Raw genomic sequence first — 22,258 nt, 5'->3', positions numbered from 1 at the left:
TTTCCTTGCATAGAAACAGATTTCAATGCCTGTGTGTAATCATCATGCTGTAACACGGTAATTCAAGCAGTGGTTCTCAAAGTGCCATCTCTGAACGAGCAGAACCAGCTGGGAACGAGTTAGGAACACAGATTCTCGGGCATCCCCAGAACCCCTGACTCAGAAATCCTGGAGGTAGGGCTTCCATCTGCACAAACAAGCCCTCCAGGTGATCCTGACACAAGGCAAGGTTTGAGGAAAACCTTGTTATTATTTATTACTGATTACAGTGACATCATTGTAAGTTAAGCAAAAGAAAACCACTGAATTGCACATTTTGGGGTCTGTTCGCACAACTGCTATTCAGTAAGAGAGAGAATTTTGGACTTGCTGTGTCCACACATATCTAACACAGAAATCCTGGATTCACCCCATGGAAAATGGAATTCTGAAACAATAGATTTCCTACCCTTTGCCCTTTAGCTTCTGCAGAGACATTAGATCCCAAATAAAACCTTTGCAGCTGAGTGGCCGACATTACAGATTATTCTAAAGGATGGATGTTCTGCAGTTTCAGATGCCAGAGGGCACTTCATTGTCCTGGGCAATCTGGCCCCTGCGGTAACTTGCGAGGCGAGTGCTCTGACTCGAGAAAGAAATGTGAAGCAAAACTCAACACAGAGGAGCAAACCTTCCCTTTTGTCTTAATATAAATGGATGGCACTTTTCTTTCTCTTTCTGGCTTCCTTCACTTAGAATGCAGATACACACTACTATATATAAAACAAACAACAAGGTCTTATTGTACAGCACAGAGAACTACATTCAATATCTTGTAGTAACTATAATGAAGAAGAATACAAAAAGGAATATATATGTATGTATATGTAGGACTGAAACATTATGCTATTCACCAGAAATTGACAAGACATTGTAAACTGACTATACGTCAATAAAAAAAAATGAATGGGAAAGTTTGGGAGACTGAAGGGGAAAACCAACAATGTACAGCATCCTAGCATGATCGGCCCCTTCCCCCAGGTTACTTCTGTTTTAAATGAAAGCTGCATTTTACTCCAGGGTAAACCCGCGAAACCATCTAGAACACACAAAAGTAGAAAATAAGGTAAAGAAAAGGAGGAGTCTTCTTATAAACGTTTACAACCTCACAGTGTGGCTGTGGATGAGTGCTCCTTGGAAAATTATCAAGTGTTCACATTCCTCTAAAACTTAAGTCTAAAACAAGAAAACCAAAGGATTGTTGAAGCCTGATAAAAATCAGTAATCTTTAATTCCTCCAAAAAACAGTATATTGATATTTTTCTTTCTCTTTCTGGCTTATTTCACTTAGAATGACAATCTCCAGGTCCAACTATGTTGCTGCAAATGGCATTATTTTATTCTTTTTTATGGTTGAGTAGTATTCCAATGTGTAAATATACCATATGATAGCACTTATATGTGGAATCTAAAAAAAAAAGAACTTATTTACAAAACAGAAACAGACATGCAGACATAGAAACAAACTTATGGTTACTTGGGGAAAGGGCATGGGAAGGGATAAACTGGGAGTTCGAGATTTGCAGATATTAACTACTATATAGAAAATAGATAACAAGTTTCTACTGTATAGCATAGGGAACTGTATTCAATATCTCGTAGTAACCTCTAATGAAAAAGAATATGAAAATGAATATATGTAGGTACATGTATGACTGAAACATGATTCTGTACAGCAGAAATTGACACAACATTGTAAGCTGACTAGACTTCAATAAAAATAAATAAATAAACGATATTATTCTAGCAAAAAAACCCCAGTACTTTGGGGTTTTAACAAGTGCTGGATAGACATTACTAAGACATGTGATTAGTGTGACATTAAGTGAGTTTTGAGACTCTGGAAATCCCTGCCACCTCCCTGGGCGGCCAGGTGTCATGGCTCCTGAGACTACGATACCATGGGGGCAGAAGGACCTGGGACCCCAGCACCTCCCTGAGGGTTTCTCTGCTTCCCTTCTCTCCCAGGAGATGGACACGAAACTCACATCTTATTTCAGGCTTCTTTGCTGCTTTTCGATACGCTTTCCCCTTTTAGTTCAGTATTTGTACAACTTCTGACATCTGTGTCTAGATGTCAGATGTCTGACATCTCCTTTTCTTCAGGAGAAAGATGAAAGTGTAATTTTTAGGGGTTATTCATGGTTTCCAGTAAAATTGTCCATAAGCCCGAAGGAAGGAAAGGCAGAAAGGAAAAAAGTGGGAGAGGAAGGAACGCTTTGCTGAACCGGAAGTGAGTAACTACAGCCTCCACCCGAAATCCGCAGCATAAAGGAATCGTCTGACTTTGGAGGTGCCTCCATGGGCGTACCCCCGAGCCCACAAAAGCTCCACTGGGTGGCTCCCTGGACAGTTCTCAACACCACAGTGGGCAGGTGTTGTGTGCCTCATGGTAAGGACCACCGTTTCCTAGATAAGAGATGCGGTGCTTATGCCTCAAAGGTATTTCCTGCAGTGACTCTCCACCAAGACAGGAGTGCTAGGAGCTGGGGGCTCCCTGAGTCCCGGGAACCGTGCAGCCCAATGTGGGGCACATGTGCCTTTCAAGAAACCTAAAGGGCCAGGAGCAGGAGCTGCTCTGAGTTTTGATGTGTACTCATAAAGCCCTCTTTGTTCTGACTCATGTCAACAGCCAATACACAACAGAGGGTGACCAAGTCCTTTGTCACCAAAGTAACTTCCTTCCCTAGAGCAAGGCAAGAGTTGACACAAAAATGGAGACTTCTGGATTTGTGTCAGATATTCTGAAGCATTCTGATTTCTGTAATATCCTCAGGAAGAAGGGAAAGTGGAAATCGAAGGATGATGCAAGCCTGAGTGTCACTAGACAGAACATGATAGGAGCCATGACCAAGCTCGTCTCCCCAGCCCCAGTGAACAGCAACCGCAGGAAAGAACCATGGTGACACTTGAGGTTGGGACTGGAGAGGGAAGGGGTAGGGAGCTGCTTCGCAAACCCCAGGGAGAAGGTTCTGGGAAGAGGGGTTGCTGTCGAAAGGTACAGTAGTACAGCCACTCAGGAGAACATGGGATTTGAGATCTCAGATGACCTTTGCTATGACAATTTCAATTGAGTGGTGAGGATGGAGACCAGGTTTTCAGGGATCAAGAAACACAGGAGGGGAGAGACAGCAGTGACTGTAGAAAACCCTGGCAAGGAGTTTGGCTGTGAAATCAAGGCAAGGATGGATGGAGAGTGTGACCGTAGAGGAGAGTTTGTTTGAGGATAACATGTGTGCACATTTATAGACAGGGAGGGAGGAATAAACAGAAGAAAGGAATAGATAGGAAACTGATGAAAGAAATCCCCAGAGAAGGTGGGAAAAAAGAAAGATCTTTAGCAAAGAAAACTGATGACTTTGGAGAGAAATGAAGGACTTCTTTTCCTCTAAGATAGGAGGGCAAATAAGATGGGTATGGAAGTGGACCAGGAAAAATTGAGGCATGAAGCCACCCCAAAGCTTCTCTTCTGAGTAACCAAGGGCGCCAGGCTCTCTGCTGAGAGCAGGCATGACTCACGGCGGCAGGAACAGGAAGAGCTGTGTTTACTCAGGGAGCTTGAGGGATGCTGTGGAAACAGGACCTTAGGGACCAAAACTTAGAAAAGAAAAGGAAAAATAAACCCTTGTATTTACTTAAAGTTTCTTCCTCCAATCACCATGTTTTCTGGTAAAATGTACCCTTAAAATGAGGAGAAAAGTGATGCTCAGGCAGGAACAGAGTGACATTCGTAGGCACCACTTTTTCCAATGAGAAACCCCAGCTGATGGCAGCCTCAGGTCTAAACATGGGCCATGGTGGTCTCCACTGCTCTCACAGGGACAAAGGAGCATCTTCTGGGCAAGGTGGCCTCGGACCATTTCAGCAAGAACTGCTGAGGAAACTTGTCACAGCCTCACCTCAGGGGTCCCTGACCTGCGTGCTTGGTTCAAAAGGGGGAAATGGAGTGTTGCATTTCCATCCCCTTTCAGGCTCTGATTTCTGGATTCTGCCAGGGCAAGGAGGAAAACGAGGCCAAATGGGAAAATATTCAGCTCACCGAATAGACCCTGGTGCAACACGTGTGACAGCCCTTTATAAAACACTAAGCCTAAAATGTGCCCTATCACAAAAAGGTTGAGTGTACAGATCCCAGCCTAGAACACTGATTTTTATGTTTCCAAAAGAGAAGCTGCCACCAGGCAAAGGGTGTTGCTTTGAAGTTTGGGTACCCAGGTAAGCTGTGTATGCTTTCCAGCCAAGAAGTAATACACTTAGTCACAACTCAGCCAATTATTCTTTCCCAAAAATATAGTAAGAGGGGAAAAATATTTACTAACTCATGCAAAACCAGCATAAGCTGATACAAAACAAGACTGAAAGATACACAAACAGCCAGGGAGATTTTGGTGCTAAATGAACTGGAATTCAAGTCTAACATTTCTAACTTTAAAAGACTCACTGAGCCTTTTCATAAAAATCAGAAAGCACCTAAGACATATATATTTTTTAAATGCAGAACAATCTCACTTGACAACAAAGCTTATTGCCTTAACTGTCAGGCCTTTTATTACTTCCTTATTCTAATTACTAGGACTTTATCTGTATCCATCTCTTAATTATCCCAGAAATTTAAATTCCCTAAATCTTCTTTTCTAGGAGAAAGTTATTTTTCTTCCTGTGTGTTCTCTTCTTTATGGCTAGCAGATAAAAAAAAGAAAAAGAAAAGCACCCCATGACATACACTATATTTTCCTTTGTCTTCTTTTTCTTCTATCATAAGAGTGGCCCCGTCAATTAAGTTATTAACTTCCTTTGAATATCTTCATTCTTTATTTTCAAATTGTATGTTGCATCAAATAATTTCTTCGCTTACCATTAAGATTTTTATTCCTAAGAGACTTCTTTTTAACTTTTGGTGTTTTATTGAGATGTAATTGGCATGCCATACACATTCAAGGTGTACAGCATAATGATTTGACTTCCATACATCGTGAAATGATTAAGAGACTTCTCAAATGGGTCAAATCTGTTTTTTCTGAACACTTTAAAATCAAATCACATCCAAAAAGTGTTTTTAGCCAAGCTATCCAGTAGCTTTTTTTAAAGATCTGTTTAGAAAAAATAATCTAAATCATTTTGTAATACCTTCCATTATTTCCCCACCATCTGGTTGGTTGAATATAACTATTTTACATATGTGTATATTTAGGCAAATTTATTTCTCTCTAAATTAATTTATTTATTGAGGTGACTTTATTTTTATCTCCAATCATTAAATTCCCTGCCTCATAAGATGGTTGTGAAAAATATGTGGTTAATGTAAATTAATTGCATGTCAGGTAGAACACTTAGGAAAGTGCCTAGAAGTGAGCACATGTTATAAAAATGTAGCTGCCATGATCACATTTCAAGAGTGATTCAGAAAATAGCAATCTTCTGTTCTAATAGTTGGCCTGTATTTTCTGCCTAAGAAATCTGTGAGTATTTTTCCTTTTTCAGAGAAGTCATCTCAAAGCCAATTTTTAAAAATTTCTTTTATTTCTTTCTTTTTTATTGGAGTGTAGTTGATTTACAATGTTGTGTTAGTTTCAGGTCTGCAGCAAGTTGATTCCATTATACATATACATATATGTACATATACTTTCTTCAGATGCTTTTCCATTATAGGTTATTACAAGACATTGAATAAAGTTCCCTGTGCTCTACAGTAGGTCCTTGTTGTTTATCTCTTTTATAGACAGTATTGTGTCTATGTTAATCCCAAACTCCTAATTTACCCGTCCTTTCACCCCTTCCCCTTTGGTAACCATAATTTGTTTTCTATGTCTGTGAGTCTATTTCTGGTCAAAGGCAGATTTTTTAAAGATAATAAATTCCTTGTTTAAAGGTGAGCAGGATTATGGCTAACCAAACATTTCTTGTTAAAATTTTGGACAAGTGTAGGTGGAATAGAACAGACTGCAAGGCTGGCATAGGCTGTGAGCTATAAAGGGACTTTATGTTTGCTGCCATCCCTTAAACAGATCTCTCAGCCTGAATTATCAGCTTCCGGTGACATGTCATCCAACAGAACACGGTGAGGTCACGTTACTCATGAGCTCGCCTCAAGTATGGCACCAGTAAAACTGTGTGATCACAGGCTGTTCTTTTGTAACTGCTACAAAATATAAAGGTTTGTAGAAAGTATAAAATATTGCAGCATTTTCTCTTACTGGGCTAGATTCCACCATCTTCAGAATGTGGGCAGTGGGCAGTGAAACCTGTCACGAGTGGGCATTAGAGGGTTTAGTGCAAAAGTACATGTTTCAGTCAAACCACAGGCTCTCCGAAGCACATCTGGGAAGAAATCAATCCACTCACAGAAGCCCTGTGATGTGGTCTCTCACCTCAGTGGCGGGATCTTTTTCCTCTGAAGGTCTACTGACTATGCTCGGGTGTTTAGAAAGAAACCAACTAAAGGTCTCATATAAATCCAAAGCAATTCAGTTTTTGAGAGAAATGTATAAAATAACCTAATCACTTTGCAAAATAAGACCAAATGATGCAGAACCTTACTTAAAAACAAAAGTAATCTAAAATGTATTTAGAAAGGCAGAGAGGATGAGGAAAGGACAAAGGAGACAGAAGAGGGGGAAGAAAAGAAGGAAAAAAAAGGGGGAAAGAAGAGGTACAGGAACAGAAGAGGGAAGAGAAAATTTTAGGAAAGTTATCACAGAGGCGAAGTGACTCAGGAGAATGATGAAAAGAGTTCCTTCTGCGTTAAAGGAAAATAAGACAATTTTCTATATCTATTTTTAAATGCATACTTTAATCAGTTCTGGAGGTTTTTTATAGCACCGGGTCACAATCGTACATAAAATCATGAAACATGGATCACAGACAGTAGCATTTTGGGTGAATGTTATGCATTTCATTTTTATTGGCTTGATGGCAGAAGTACAAATATGATTCCCATAAAAATAATGAAAAATCATTGTGATCCAGTTAAGAGAATCAAGGCAATACAGGAGGTTCTGGTTGAGTTGGACCTTAACCTCCTGTATTGAAAAAAATATATAAGCTTATTATTAAGGAAATTCTCAGGCATACACAAAGGTGGAGAGAATAGTAAAATAACTGCGTGGACTCATCACCCAACTCCAACAAAGATCAGCATATTGCCAATCTCACTGCAGCCATCCCCCACTAACACACACACACACACACACACACACACACGGACAGAGAGGATGAACTGATGTGTGTGTGCGTACATTGTTTTAAGTGGGGACACATACACCACACATACACTACAACTGAAGTGAAATGTTCTAAAATATTGCTTCTCAAAATGGGGTCTAAAGCCCAGCAAAGCCAGCATCATCAGATACCTTGCAGAAAGGTAAGTTCTCAGTTCCACCCCAGACCCACTGGATCAGAATCTCTGGAGTCAGGGTCGGTGCTCTCAGTGTCACTGTGTTCTGCAGGTGATCCTGATGCCCGCACACTTTGAGAAGTGACGTTTGCAGGCAAATTGCATGCAATAGGTCATGTCACCTGTACGTTCTTCAATACGCATCTATAAGTGATATTACTGCCTCTAACAGAACTGAGAGTCATTCCTTAATAACAGCCAACCTGGGGTAGGCACGGGTCCCGGCTGACCCAGGTCACAGTTTATACCTGTCGTCTGGGAATAATTACTCACACCACCCCCTTTCACGCTCAAAATGGTCCCCATTAGGATGACACGTTTTATGGTCACTGGACTCACCCTCAGTCTAAACTTCATGAATTTGATAGACAGTTACTAGGTACATTTCCTTCCTTTTGCATTCGGTTTTAAAGATGATTTTTAATTTTTTTAAAATTATGTAAAACGTTCTCACATTTCTGAAGTAAAAGATTATAACCCAAGAGTCATCTTGGTCCCCTCCATCCCAACCCCTCCTTCCCCAAAGGTAAACATTTTTATTAGTTTTGTTTATTCTTCATTTGTCTCCTTTTAAAATTGTGGGTAAATTCATATATTGTTTCATTTGGTCCCTCTTTTTATTAAAAAAAAAACATTGTTCCACAGATCAGGTTTTTGAATACTACCTGAAGAGCTCGCTCCAGTGTAGGTGTACAGATCATGCTCATTCCTTTTACCACTGCAGAGTGGCCCTTCTGCGAAAGCAACAGCCACCAACTCCTACTGACAGACTTTGGGGATTTTCCAGTCTCTTGCTATTTCAAATAATGCAGCAATAAGGAGTCATGTGCAGTCCTGGGTCCAACCCCAGTCCCTCCTCCAAAAATAAATAAATAAATAAACCTAAATTACTTTCCTGCCACAAAAACAAAAACAGACCAACAATTTTGGGAGAGGGGGCTGCTGAATCAAAGGATGATTGTCTCCATGATTGTGCTAGGTAGTGGGAAACGCTCTCCATGGGTGCTGGCAGTGGCAGATCCACCAGCACTGGGTAAGCACACCCATTTCCCCACTGCCTTCTCTGCAGGATATACTATCTCACTTCTGGAGATCTGCCTTCTCTGATTAGGGAGATGTCGTATCTCAGGGCAGGTTGCTTGTTAACTTACTTACATATAATGTACATACAGAAGGGAGACCTGTTACAAGTGCAGAGATAGTGAATTTTCACAAATTGAACACAGCCACGTAATCCACACATCAATGAAGAAACAGAAAAATTACTAGCAACGCAGAGGCCCCCTCTTGCTGGCTTAGTGAACTATAATTTGCATCTCTCTTACTTTGAGAAAAGGTTACCTTTTTTTCATATGTTCAAAGACCATTTGTATTTTTGTCTGTGAAATTTTCTGCTTCAATGTTTTCCCATTTTCCTGCTGAGAAGACTCATGGTACGATTTATAGGAAAACCGCCAAGCTTTTAGGAGAATTGCATTAGTGGAAATAACATCAACTGGGATAGGAAAGGATAAAAATGTCAAAAAATAAAGAGAACTTCGGACCCACAAACTTCTACAGACAAGAAACAGGATGGGAAAATCACTCAGCTGCAAACAAAGGCTACATTTTACCCATAGGGAGGAATTAAGAGCCTGCAGGACAGGGTCCCAAGCTGGAGGGAACCATTCCAAGAGTCGTGGACCTGAGCCCTAACTAAGAACCTGGCAGCTGCTCTTTAGAATTGCTATGTGCTTCCCATTTTCCCCCTTTGAACGGGAGCACCTATGGTGGTTGCCCTCTGTGGTCCCACTATTGCAGGCTGCACATGCAGAGGGCAGATACGTTCTCTCCAGTTTGCAAGATTTTAGACCGAGTGGAACATCATACAAGAAGCTGTATGTGAAGAAATGCACTTGAGAAGCCTCAGCTGCACCTACAGCTGATTTAAATAACTTGATCTTGAACCTGAGCTTGGTGCCTTCATGTATGAGATTCTGGGGTCTTCCAAGAGGCGCTGAATGCATTTTGCATCTGGAAGGAATGTGGATGGCTGTAGCCAGAGCACAAGCTGTGATGTGTTTCATTTTCCAACAATGGCCACAACAACAGTCTTGATCCCCACAGAACTTTTCAACTCTCCCATCAAGAGATGGAGTCTATGTCCCCACCTTGAAACTTGGGTGGGATTTAATGACAGTCTCAATGAACAGAATATGGCAGAAGTTACAGATGGTCTGAGGCAAGGTCATTGTGGGCGACACAGTTTCCTCTTGTCGGTTTCTCTCTCTGGGGACACTAGCTTTCGGAGCCCTGAGCCACCGTGTGAGAAGTCTGAGGCTGCCGTGCCACCAGGAAGCACAAACTGGTCATGAGCAGCAGCCACGTGAAGAGGGAGATGCCCGGCCAGTCCTCAGATACTCCGCACACTCTGATCCCACTCCTGCCACCATCAGACGTACCACACCAGACACTGTCACCCAGAGCGACTCAGCAGAGCCACCTCAAACTCCTGATCTACAAAATCCATGAGAAATACTAAACAAGAGTCCTTGTTTTGAGACACTAAGTTTTGGGGTTCTTTGTTATGCAGTACTGGATAACTGCAAGAGATTTTGATCCTTGCTCTCTAATTCCCTACTGAATTTAAACCTAAAAAAAAAAAAAAAAAAAAAAGCTCTCAGGAATGGTGGCTGAAAACCAGCTGAAGTTTTAGAAATTCATTCTGAAATACAAGAGATGTTGATTAATTTAATGCACATCATCTGTAATTTAAAGTTATCGACCTGCTTTACACTCTGATTTACAACAAGATATACTGCCTGAATTTTCTAGCCAACATTTATTTGATCGATATGAGATTTTAATTGTTCCCATAAAATTAAGCTAAGTTTTTTTTAAAAAAATCTAGCCAGTACAAATTAGGGTCTCTGATAGGAAGAAAAATATCACAAAAACAAACATACTCTAAGAATAAAATTGCAACTACAGTTCTCAGAACTTCATCAGTTATAAGCCTTGCCCTGAATGGATATGCTAAATAAGTCAGTGGATAGAAATTATTCTGTGAATCAAAATAATATCCCTCTTAAGCATATAATTTCCAGTGTTTTTATTCTATTATATTTAAACATAGCACCAGCTCTTACCTTGACTGAAGTTATAAGCAGCAATAAAAATGTTGGGTTATGTACTTTTGATACAGAAAAGATTTATCTCTGAGCATAGTAGTGGCACTAAATTACTGAGGTCATAGGGGTCACTGCTGTAAGTCAGTTTTTCAAAAAAAGTAGTGTTCGATTAATGTAGATGGTTAATGTGGCTTTCTTCTGAAAGCTTTTGGAGTCTCAGAACATTTCATCATATTTAATGGTTACTGACAAAAGGGGGTGTATCCTTCTAGAAACCAGGGGCCAGCCGACTACACCTCCACAGAACAAAACTGGAGGAAAACCTTTGCCAAGGGGCTAGTGGTTAGACCAGGTTGAAAATGACCATCCAGGCAAGTCAAGTTCCTCTTCATCAGAATTCAGTCGGAAGTTCCCAGAGGGGATTCTTTAAAAATGCATAGAGTAGGGTATAGCCCAGTGGTAGAGTGTGTTCTTAGCATGCACAGGGTCCTGGGTTCAATCCCCAGTACCTTCATTAAAAAATAATAATGATAAATGAACCAAATTACCTCCCCCCTCAAAAAAAATCTGAATGAAAAAAACCCACAAAACTCTGAAACATAAAATTCAGCAACTGATGAGCAGTTGTTTAAAAAAATTTTTTTTAATGCATGGAAGTGCCTTCATCCCCCAGAAAAGGACTCAGCCGCAGGAACCACACACTCAGAGCGCACCCACCCGCGTCACCTTGGAGCTGGACCACAAGCGCTTCCGTGTGCAAGGATCACAGATGTGGATGGTGAAATCAACAAGAATCAACATGAGAACAGTGTTGAAAAGAATGCTAAAGATGCAGGAGCTAAAACAATCCAGAAATGAGGGGACCTGACTGTTCTGAGCCCTTTTACTCACTCACTGGTGAGGATGGGGTCTCTGCCTTAAGTCCGATGGGGTAGTTGCACACAAGACATTCAGCACTGGACTGATGAGATGAGAAGTAGTTTATCAGTCACATTCACTCACATCCGGGGGGAGGAAGGCACCGTACATCATGCAGGGTCACAATGGGCTGCTCAAGAATACAGTGAAATGCAGAAGCCATGGGGAGACAGGCTCTGCAGTCACGAGGGGGTGTGGTGCCCCCTGATCCCCACAGGAGGAGCTGGTTGATTCTTTAGGGAAGCGAACTTGTTAGGTTGAGGGCCATGTGGAGTGCAGCTGATTGAACTGATAGGGGACCAGTGGCCAGGAAGCCTTTCCCACGGGGTGGGAGGCATATCTGGGGACTCACCGTTAGACCTTTGGGCTCTGTGAGGCTCTAAGATATCAAGGCAGCATCTGAAGTTTCAGACCTTACAGCGCACTGGATCCAAGCTGAGGACTTTGACAGTGAGAGGGAGCAGGTGGCTAGTCTGATGGCATGGGATTCAAAGCGGGGAGAAAGAAGGAGGAAGAGAAAGGGTGTGGATGCAATAATGGGGAGCAGTTAGACAGCCCGGAAAGCAAAGCAGGAGAAGACAAGAGAAATTAATTAGCTGATGATTGGCTTGGCGCATTCCAGAGATCGCCATGGAAGGTTCCTGGAATTGGGAGGGAGTGAGAAAATAGGAGAGAGGTTGTGCAGAACCGCAGGGAGAGAACTGGGCCCCCAGGGGTGGGGCTCCCTGTGGCGACAGCCATAAACAAGGAAGAAGAAACAGTGAGATGAGGCCTGACAGCCTGAAGGCAAAGTTGACCACCTGAGGGGCCAGGAGGAGACAAGTTCCAGTTCTGCTCTGCCGTGATTCGTTATGAAATCTTGGCTTCATCTCTGGGCTTCGCTTTCCATGGGACTGAAATGAGGGCGATAGAATAGAAGATTTCCTAAGGTAATTTTGAGTCCATCCGATAAGATTTTGCCCAATCTGCGGCGGCGCACTGAGGACACCATGGCCACCCCATCACCAAGCACATGGGTGCACACTCTGTGCGCAGGACCGATTCAGAGTCATCGACATGATTCCCTCCTTTACACCAGCCCCGTTTGCTCTTAGCTCGTCCCCAACTTTGCTTCTAGCTCGCAACTTCTCTCCTTGCCTTGGTCCCCAGATCCAGGCACGTTTCATCCTTGCTGGGATCTTAATGCTCACGGGGGTCTCCATCGCGCCCCTCCTGGATGGAAGTCAGAGCCACCCCAGTAAGCCTCGGTTTCTCTCACGGTGAGGACCCTCTCCATCGCTGCTTGGGTGACACTAACCCAGTGACAGCGTTCCCCGGATGTCCCGCGCTTGTTGACAAGGGACGGGAGACATTTTCAATTCTCTCCTACACAGCCACCGCACACAAAGCACGAGCAGGGCGGTGTGGAGCTGGGCCCACTCTTTGCACGAACATCCTGAGGTTCCGAGTGTACTGCTGGGGCAGTAGAAGCCCAGCGTCAGAGGCAGCGCACATCTCCGCGGCACGCATGCGCGCCCTTTCCCTTGGACAAGCTACAGGTGCCAACAGCGGTTCTGCGCAAAGTTGCATGGGAGGCCATAGGCCTTCCTAGGCTCGCTCAAGGCTGGACCTCGGAGAGTTCCACAGATCCCCGTAGGGCTTCTCTAACTTGGCCGGGATCCCTTCCTGGGAATCTCTTTTCCTCCTTTTCAAAGGCTCCATCTGCCCTCATTTCAGGGACAAGAAATTCCCAGGACAGAGATGGGGGCGGGGGGAGGGGAGGGTAAGAATCCCATCTCCTGGCACAAAAGTGCCTCATGGGCTCCCCAGACAGTCCTCCCCTCGCCCAGCGCTTGTCCGTGCGATCTCACTGCTGCGCTTGGTCCTGTCCGGGTAACTGCTTGACATGATGGAATTCGGCTGAAACGTGGTCTGCATGCCCTGTTTCTAACACAGTGGTACTTAATCATTATTAGTGACTCATTGTAATGTTTACTCTTAGGAACACACAATACAAGTGACATGCTTTCTAATCTCTTTTTTTTTTTCTAATTATTTAGAAACTATGCATTTTGTGTTGTCATCAGCTGTCTTTAAAGGGAGCACCGACGTTTCCTGTAATTAGCCACCGCTGTGCATGGCAATCCGTTATCTGATACGTCCGCTTAAGAAGTTCCTCTTTGACATTTAATAAACTGCGGTGATCTCACATTCAGGTATTTCCCCAGTAGCCTGATGAGGGCAACGACCATATAAAGGCCATCTTACTGGGTCTGATTACACAAAACAGAGACAATTTTTATGGATAAGTAGAAAGTAAAAAAGTTATCTTTCCTACCTCTGTTTGTTTTGGGGTTTTTTTGGAAGTTTACATCTTCAGCTTTTCTCTGGAAATACATGACATCTTATTCTAATATTTTTACTGTTTGCAAGTTTTCTTCATAATGTATTTGTCATCAACTGCTTTGGTTATGGCTTTGTCTCTAACACTAAAGATTACTAAATAATTTGATCTTATTTAATAATAAAAATAATAATTTTAAAAATTAAAATAAAACAATAAAAATATAAAGATTATTTATATAAATAATATATATAAATATTTAATATAATAAATGTAATATATTAAATACTTTTATATATTATATATAATTATATATAATAAATAAGCTTTACTTATATTTTATATTATTTTATATTAAATAATCTTTATTAAATAAAGGTCAAATGGCAACTTTTTAAAAAGTGGAACTAGAGCTCATTAAATCAGAATAGACCTGAGTTTTCCAATAAATAAAATCTTCCCTCCGCAAACATTTGTGAGAATTCTACATATCCAACTAGTCATTATTTCAGAATATATTGAAGGAAAAGCATAACGCAAGGTCATCAACCTGCCTAGATCCTCAAACACCAAGCCTCTGGCAATTTGATTTTGTGCTAGGCTAGACTGAGACGGTAAAACCACGAATATTTTTCTGACTTTTCTTCCTCTGGAGGAAAACATACACCAAAACAATCCAGCAAAAACCCCCAAATCACATCTCCCACCATGTGAAAATTCTTATTTTTACAGTCAGGATTACAGAAAGTACACAACATTTTAAGGACCCAAATATTTCCTGCTACAATATATTCCTGCTAGTGTTTTGCTTCCCACGGAAGTTTCAATCCGAAGCAGGCACTTACCAGGCTGGCATCTGGCCAGGTCCTTGGAGAGGCCCCTCGTTGTTCTGACACTTCAAATATTAAGTGGTTTAGCCACCCGGCTGTGCGGTGTGAGGGACTGTTGATCACAGTGAACTCCACGACAGAGTGAAATCCTTCCTCGTTCTCTTCCACCACTGCAGGCCAGGACGAAAAGCCACACAATCTTGGTTTACTTGTCAAGGAAAAGGTGTACAACGTACAGGGATCAGGCAAATTTGGAATCACTGATTGCAAAATGATTTAGCAGTTTCTCCACTTAGATGGAGTAACCCCGCTCGGTCTCTGCTTGTATAGTCTTGTCCGCAGAGTACGTTTCTTCAGTGCTGGGATGATCTAAGTGCAGCCAGGGGCACTTCTGCCCTCCAAGAGAGAACGGGAGGGGGATTCTAGAAAGAGCCAGAGGGTAATCGGACCCTTTGGCTCTGCCAGTTCATCTGGAGCCGCTCCAGGAAGTGCACTGGTTAGCTAAAGTTAGAGAAACAGTGGCCTCTCATGGAGTCCCAGATGTCACACTGATTATACACGGCGTGGTGACTGGTACTTTGTTTTGACAGTCATTTAAGTGAAAACACGGGTCGAGAGAGGGCTACAATTGAAAAGCCATCTCAGACCTAATTCTTTCATTTTTGTAAATAAGATCAGAAAGTTCCCTCTGTCGTTATCCACTGTCCTTCCTTCCCAGCAGTTACCTTCCTCCTCCTGGACGATTTCAAGATACAAACAGATTCTCATGAGGTTTAACTTTTAAACGATTAGTATTGATGTGTGAATTTCTGTTTTCTTCAAGTTCCTGGAATCCTCTAAGGTGATACTACAAGCCAAAATCTTACAGTGTTCCCTTTGATAAGAAGTCATATTGAAAAATAGTCTTACACTGTGGAAAAATTTTCCATCTCTACGTGGAGCAGTTGTGCCCACTTGCCACATAAAATATAAGCAAGAATCACAAACGCTGGGGCCTGGCGAGAGGTAGCGAAAAACTCAGATGTTTCCAATCTTTGCTATGTTCGTTTATTTTTCTTTTATGCCATTTTTATAAATGTGAGCACAGCCAAAGAAATGAGCACATGTGGGTCTCACCCAAAGTCTAGCAACAAGCTGATCCTAAAGAAAACCAGACAGAGAGGCCACTCCTGGCCCTTTGCATAATTCTGTATTTACTGTGGCTGGGGGACCTTTGTATTGAGAGAACTCTGAACCTCTACCAGGCAGACCCTGGTGTCCCCACCTGTGATATGGTAGAGATGAGACAGGAAGGACCTGGGGCAGGACGCAGCCATTCAAGGAATGACACAGCAATTAGCACCAAGATGGCAGAAAAGTCAACTCCCAATAGACCCTGAGGCCCTCTCTTTGACCTTCTACACAATATTCATAATTTACTGACTGCTTCCCCCATGGTAGAACACTTAGACATTTCCCAATTTTTCATTAAAAAATTTTTTAATTGAAGTGTATTGATTTACAATGTTAGTGGGACATTGTGCTGTACACCAGAAATTGACACATTGTCATTGACTGTATGTCAATAAAAAACAAAAGTTAGTTTCAGGTGTACAGCAAAGTGATTCAGTAATACACATACCTATATACGTATTTTTTCTTTTCAGATTCTTTTCCACTATATGTTATTACCAATATTTCATTATTTTAAATAATGCTGTTGAGAATATCTTTCCAGGCATTTAAAAACTACCTCTCTTTACTGATCCTTCTGTGGACACACAAGTTTCAGTCCCTGTGAGGTGAGGCTGCCGTCACATTCCCATCAGAGGAGGGGCCCAGAGAGATTCCATCACCTGCCTGAGGCCACATAACTGGCTATTTGAGATTCAGAATTCTTTGATTTTTCTTTTTCCACTTTCTCCATCTCTCATGCTCAGTCTTTTTTTTTTTTTTTAAACTAACGACACTGACCTATTCATTTATCTGTTTTTAACCTACAACACTCATAAAATAGCTCCCAAATCGTGGGACCAGCACGACTTTTCACATCACCCTCTGAGCCGCTGGATGTTTTTCTGTCTCAGGAACCGGTCCTGCACCTGCGCACACAGGATGGCGGCAGCTGTTGAAAGAACCTTTCTCTCTGTGATGATCAACAGGACCCTTGCGAGGTGCACTTGTTCCAGTTTACTTTTAGAGTGTGCGCCCCCACTTTTTTTGTTCAGTTGACGCAGGAGCCAATTTTTTTTTGTCAAGTTCCTTTATTGTATAATCTTTAACATCTAGTATATTGATTCTACGTGATTCTAATACTGGAAATCTGCTGTACAAAAATCAAAGGATTTGATGTTTACCTGAACTGCACAATTTCACAATCTAAAGCCATAATACACTCAACATACAGTCTCTGCTAAGCCAGTACAATTACTGGATAGGTAACTAGATGCCACAGGAATGAACACTGATGATAAATTCATCGATGAGGTTTCAGGGCTAAAAACATCACCTTGACTTATCTGTATTTGCTGTATCTTACACCTCCTTTGTTAAAATATAAAAATTAGGGTATTTTAATTGTAAAGAAAATTACAAGAAGACAGATTCTTTTTTAAAAAAGGCTTTTAAAACAGTTAATATCTCCTATTCCACACGGGCCAATACATTTAAACTATCTAACCATTAATACTACATTAGCCTTGCTTTTTTCTGCTTTAAGAAAAAGAAATTTTAAGAAACAGTCCTTTAATTGCTCTTGGACTATACATTTTAATTAGAATTGCAAAGAGACTGAATGCTTTTATTAAAGAATATATATTTATAGAAGATGACTCAGGGAGCCAATTTAAACGAGCTCCCACCCCTTAAATTTGGGAAAATCCACTTACCAAAAATCATGAAGACGATAAAATTGTAATATATTGGATGAATAAATATCCGAGAGACCTTGGTGATATGTGGGAGGGGCGGGACACTCCTCTTTCTAGAAAACCACTATTCAGCCCCCTACGCTCATGTCCAGAAACCCTCCTCTTTTCAAAGAACCGTCCAGAACCCCTACTACAGCTGCTCGCCCGCGTGCACCCCCAGCTCCCCCCTTCTTCCTCCCTGTCCACCTGCAGCCCCTCCCTGCACCTTTGCTCAGAGCAGGTGCCCTGCACCCTCTGGTTCACACTCACGCTTCATGGCACCGCACACGACAAACTGCCTCGTCACGAGTGGCACCAGAACACGGTACAGTGCAGACCTCGGGATGTGCTGGGAAAGAGACCCAGGCGTAGGGCTGCCCAGAATCAGACCTACAGACAAGCTGCCCCAGCTTGTCTCACACTTCAGCTTGCTTGCAGCCAGCCCAGGACTGTGGGTATCTGGCTCCCATGGGGCCACCTGGCATCCTCAGGTCCTTACAAGGTCTGGGGCCCAAGATCCCAGCAGAGCAGGGTCTGGACACTTCAGTGGAGGCCAGTGGGACTCTGGAAGCACAGTTCCCGGGGGCAGCATGGTCAGCCAGCCCAGTGCCAGCCCGATGCAGACTCTAGAGGAGAAAAGGTTCTCCACCCCGGAGCGAAGGACTGTGCACCTCCCTGCTTCCCCACACTGGCCCACCTTCTGGGGGAGAAGCCGCATCCCCCCAGTGGGAGCTCCACGCCTTACGCCACGCCAAAACACTCAGTCAACACTGACCCAAATCGCCTCCACCACCCCACACAGCCCCAGCACTCCAAACGAACAGAATGCTGTAACCATAGTAACCATAGTAACCCCATCACCCCTGGGGTGTTCACGTGGGCACCCTGCAGGGAGGAAAGGGATGAATACTCCACTCCAGACACCTGCGTGTCAGCTCTTTCTCGCTAGAGAAGAAAACCAGGCGACAAGAAGAGATGTGGCTATCGCCCAGAGCCACACAGTCCCACTCAAACAGTCCCATGGACCCCACGTGGCCCAGACACCTGCCGATCACCTCCTCCCTCTTCTCCCCAAGCATCCACTTCCTATTCTCCAGTCCAGCTGTTCCTACTTCCACGTTCCCAGGCTCCATCCCACAGAACAGCACCGAATACTCCAGGGCGTGCCCCTGGCCAGGAGAAATCCCTTCCCCATCCTGCCAGAGCATAAACTGTGTCTTCTTCATGTTGGATGCTCTGATTCCCAGCAAAAAGCAGGAATAACCCAAATGTCAATGGAGAAGCAAAAATACACCTATCTCGGTCGGTATGGTGACAAAAAGGACAGCTGATAGGTGCAACGTCAGGGATGAAATCTTAAAACATCAGGCGAAGTGAACCAGCCACAAAAGACCACGTGTTGTGATGCCATTCGATTCCCATACGGAATGCCCAGAATAGGCAAATTTGTAGAGATAGAAATTAGTGATCTCCCGGGGCTGGGGTGGGTGTGGGGAGCCACTGAATACGGGCAGGAGGTTTCTTTCGGGGGTGATGCCCACGTTCTCGAACTAAACTGTGGTGATGGTCATATGACTCTTATTTTCCTAATAATTACTTATTGGTACGCTTGAAGCAAGAAAACTTTATGGTATGTAAATTATATCACAGTGAGGTTGTTAAAAAAAAAAAGTCTAGAGACTCAAGCAACTTCAACTTTGATTGCCAGCCACAACATCCTCCCCCGAGACGACGTGCAAGAAAGAGAGTCATCAACACTGCGTTCGGATGCCGGCAGAGAGATGCCGTCCGCCGCAGGATGTGGTCCCCTTCACCTGAGAAGGATGCATGAAGGCAGAGCTGGGCGGGCTAAATGCCCCGCCTTGTTTTGCCTGCCCAGGGGCACCAGCTTCCATCGCCCTCTGCCTGGAGAGCGCCCGGCCTGCCCGGGCCACAGAGCGCTGACCTCCGCCCCGCCCGCCCCGCCCCGCCCCACCCCGTCTGCGGCTTGGGGGGGGGGGGTGGACAGGGGGCGCTGAGGTCACGGTCACGGCAGGGTGCGGCCCGGGAAGGGGGCCGTGGTGGGGCGGGGGGGGGGGGGGAGAGCTGGCTGCGGGGCCCCGGGGGAGGGCGGCGGCCGGCAGGTCCCAGCCGACTTCGCCCCGTCGGCCCCACCCAGGGCCAGCGGAGGGCCGGTCCGCCGCCACCAGCCGGAAACCAGAGGAAGTGTGTTTTTCCTCTTCGGCTTTCCCGGATGCTCACTGGACTGCGCTTTGTCAGGCAGAACTTAAACCGCGCTTCCACGGTCCGCGCCGCGCGCCTGCGGCCGCCCGCTGCGGGCCAGACGGCAGCTCCCTGACCTCTGCGCTCTGCGCGGCGGGTCCCTCGCCGGCCCGCTCCCGCTCCCGCAGCATCTCCCCGGGCTGCCTCCTACCCGGCCTGCCACCTGCCGTCCAGGAGGGCCGAGGGCTAGCGGTGACTTCAACAGCCGGCGCAGCGCCAAGCAGAGAAAACGGGAGGCAAAACAGACGGATGCTAGCTGCCTGTTTCAAAGTTTTTCCAAGAAATTTTTTCTCTGTGAGCTACCGTAGATCTTGTATGTATTTCCCCGTGCTACACAGTATAATCTTGTTTCTCTATTCTACATATATATATGTGTGTAAAAATTGTGCTCTACACTGGAATTTGACACAACATTGTGAAATGATTATAACTCAATGAAAAATGTTTAAAAATAAAAAATAAATAAAATTTAAAAAACACAAACAAAAATTCTTCCAAGAAGCTCCCGCAAACTCCCGCGGCAAGTCCTAAGGTTCTGGCTTTACTTCTGGCCTCCCCGGCAGGTTTCCTGGGGGACCTCCCCTTCCTCCGACCTGGAGATGAGGCCCCGCCCTTTCAGTCACCAGGAAGCCTGGTCTTTCTCCAGCATCTGTGAACCCTCTGCTGGTTGTGACAGTCACCATCGGGAGAGGAGGGGGGCAGAGGACGGTTTGCCACTCCAGCTGAGCTCACACTTGGTCACCTTAGATGAACCCACGAGCCAGTCTCTGGCTGCGAAGGCCGAAGTCTATCCCGTTGAATTGCCTTTTTTTTTTTTAACACGTTTATTTTCATTTTATCCTAACTCTTGCCACTCCATTCCAGGCCCTTCCTTGTCCCCACACCCCAAAGCCATCTGGATGGCCTTCCTGCCTCTGGGATCCTCTCATCCTAACCCTCCCCTCACACCACCATCAGCCAGAGCTCCTTTTGTGTGTGTGTGTGTGTGTGTGTGTGTAAATTTTCATTTATTTATTTTTACTTTTTTTTTATGTTGGAGGATTTGATTTTATTTTATTAGATTTTTTTCTCCCTTATCGGAGGCACTGGGGATTGAACCCAGGACCTCGTACATGCCAAGCATGTGCTCTACCACTAAGCTATACCCTCCACCCCCCGAGTTTTTTTTTTTTTTTTTTTTTTTTAATTGCAGTATAGTCAGTTTGCAATGCATCAATTTCTGGAGCTGCCTCTGAGCCAATCTCCAGGCAAGGCTTCCCTGACTTCTCAGTGAAACCCAACAGGACACAGAACCCCTGCCTGGCTGTCAAAGCCCCATTTTCCCACCTGCTCTTAACCTCGTCCCCCACCCCCGTCTGCTCACTCTCCCATTGCCGGCTTCCCGCCTCCTCCTTTTCCTCCACCCCAACCAGAAGACTCTCCGTTTCTCCTCAACTCCACAAATTTCACTCAGTCCCCTAAGGCCGAGCTCAAGTCTCATTTCCTGCATATAAGAGTGAGTTTCCCACCAGGTTTGAAGGTGGCCAACCTGAGTTCCCATCTCAGCTCTGCTGCTTTTGCTGGGGGGTCTGGGCGGAACATAATGAACTTTCCTGAGTCACTCTGTGTATGCAAGTGTGAATGATTATACCAACACCTGCTCTCTGTCAACCTCCCAGGGCCCTAGGAGGGACTGAATGTGTGTTATGAAGGTTTGGTAAGTGGTACGCGCTAAACAAATGAGAGCCAAGACCATCCACACTTTCAATCAGTTCTTACCCAGGTCTGCACCACGTGATGTAGCACCGAACTACGAACCGACTGTCCCAGCAGACTGTCTCATTGTTCATGTACAGTAATCATTTTTTTCTCACCTCATCTTACATCACTTTCGTAACTTCCAGAGCCCAACACTGCCCTTTGTCTTGATGACTGCTGCTAAGGTCTGGATTCGGGTCACAGTGGGATTTAGACAGAAAGGGACAATCCCAGCCTTCTGCAGGTTTTCTGGAGTCGGAAAGCCTTACACTTGGGGGAATCCTAGAAGTCTGGGATAGAGGTTAGCATACACTTCTGTGAGCTGGGGAAAACGCAGTCTCAATTCGGACCTTGTGTCTTTCAGAGACATTCACTGCGTTTTCACAGCAACCTCATTAGGTACTTACTGAAATTGGAGGAGAGAAGCAAGGATGTCCTGTAGACATCCAGGGACAATCCCGAGACCTTGGGTGTCTTTAGCAAAAAGGTCAGGCTACCTCATCACGAAACGCTGTGAAAGATGGTCTGCTGATCTGTTTGTAAATGACTCATGTAATCTGAAATTCATTTCTCAATTTTGATTGCCTTGTTTCTAGAGATCTACATAGATCGACCCCTAAAAAAGCCTGTTCTAGGGTTCAGGTTAGGGTTAGTGACAAGAAATGGGGTTTAGGCTAGAGCGAGGGTTAGTGCTTCATTTAGGTTTAGAGTTCAGGTTACGATTGGGGTGTGGTTAGTGTCAGAGTTAAGGTTCA

At 44.1% G+C, this 22,258-nt stretch overlaps 1 protein-coding gene across 1 annotated transcript in view; it reads right to left on the bottom strand.

Moving 5' to 3' along the window:
• PSD3 (pleckstrin and Sec7 domain containing 3) overlaps positions 1-14,973 on the bottom strand; it is a 526,938-nt gene extending 511,965 nt beyond the window's left edge. The window contains 1 exon segment of the mRNA XM_032468468.1: positions 14,632-14,973. The gene's annotated coding sequence lies outside the window, so the exon portion shown is untranslated.
• Between the last annotated feature and the right edge of the window lie 7,285 nt (positions 14,974-22,258).

This window comes from Camelus ferus, chromosome 26 (genome assembly GCF_009834535.1).
Source record: "Camelus ferus isolate YT-003-E chromosome 26, BCGSAC_Cfer_1.0, whole genome shotgun sequence".
In the NCBI taxonomy this organism is placed as follows: domain Eukaryota; kingdom Metazoa; phylum Chordata; class Mammalia; order Artiodactyla; family Camelidae; genus Camelus; species Camelus ferus.
The sequence above is the reverse complement of the archived record's forward strand: the minus strand, read 5'-3'. Positions and strand labels throughout refer to the sequence as shown.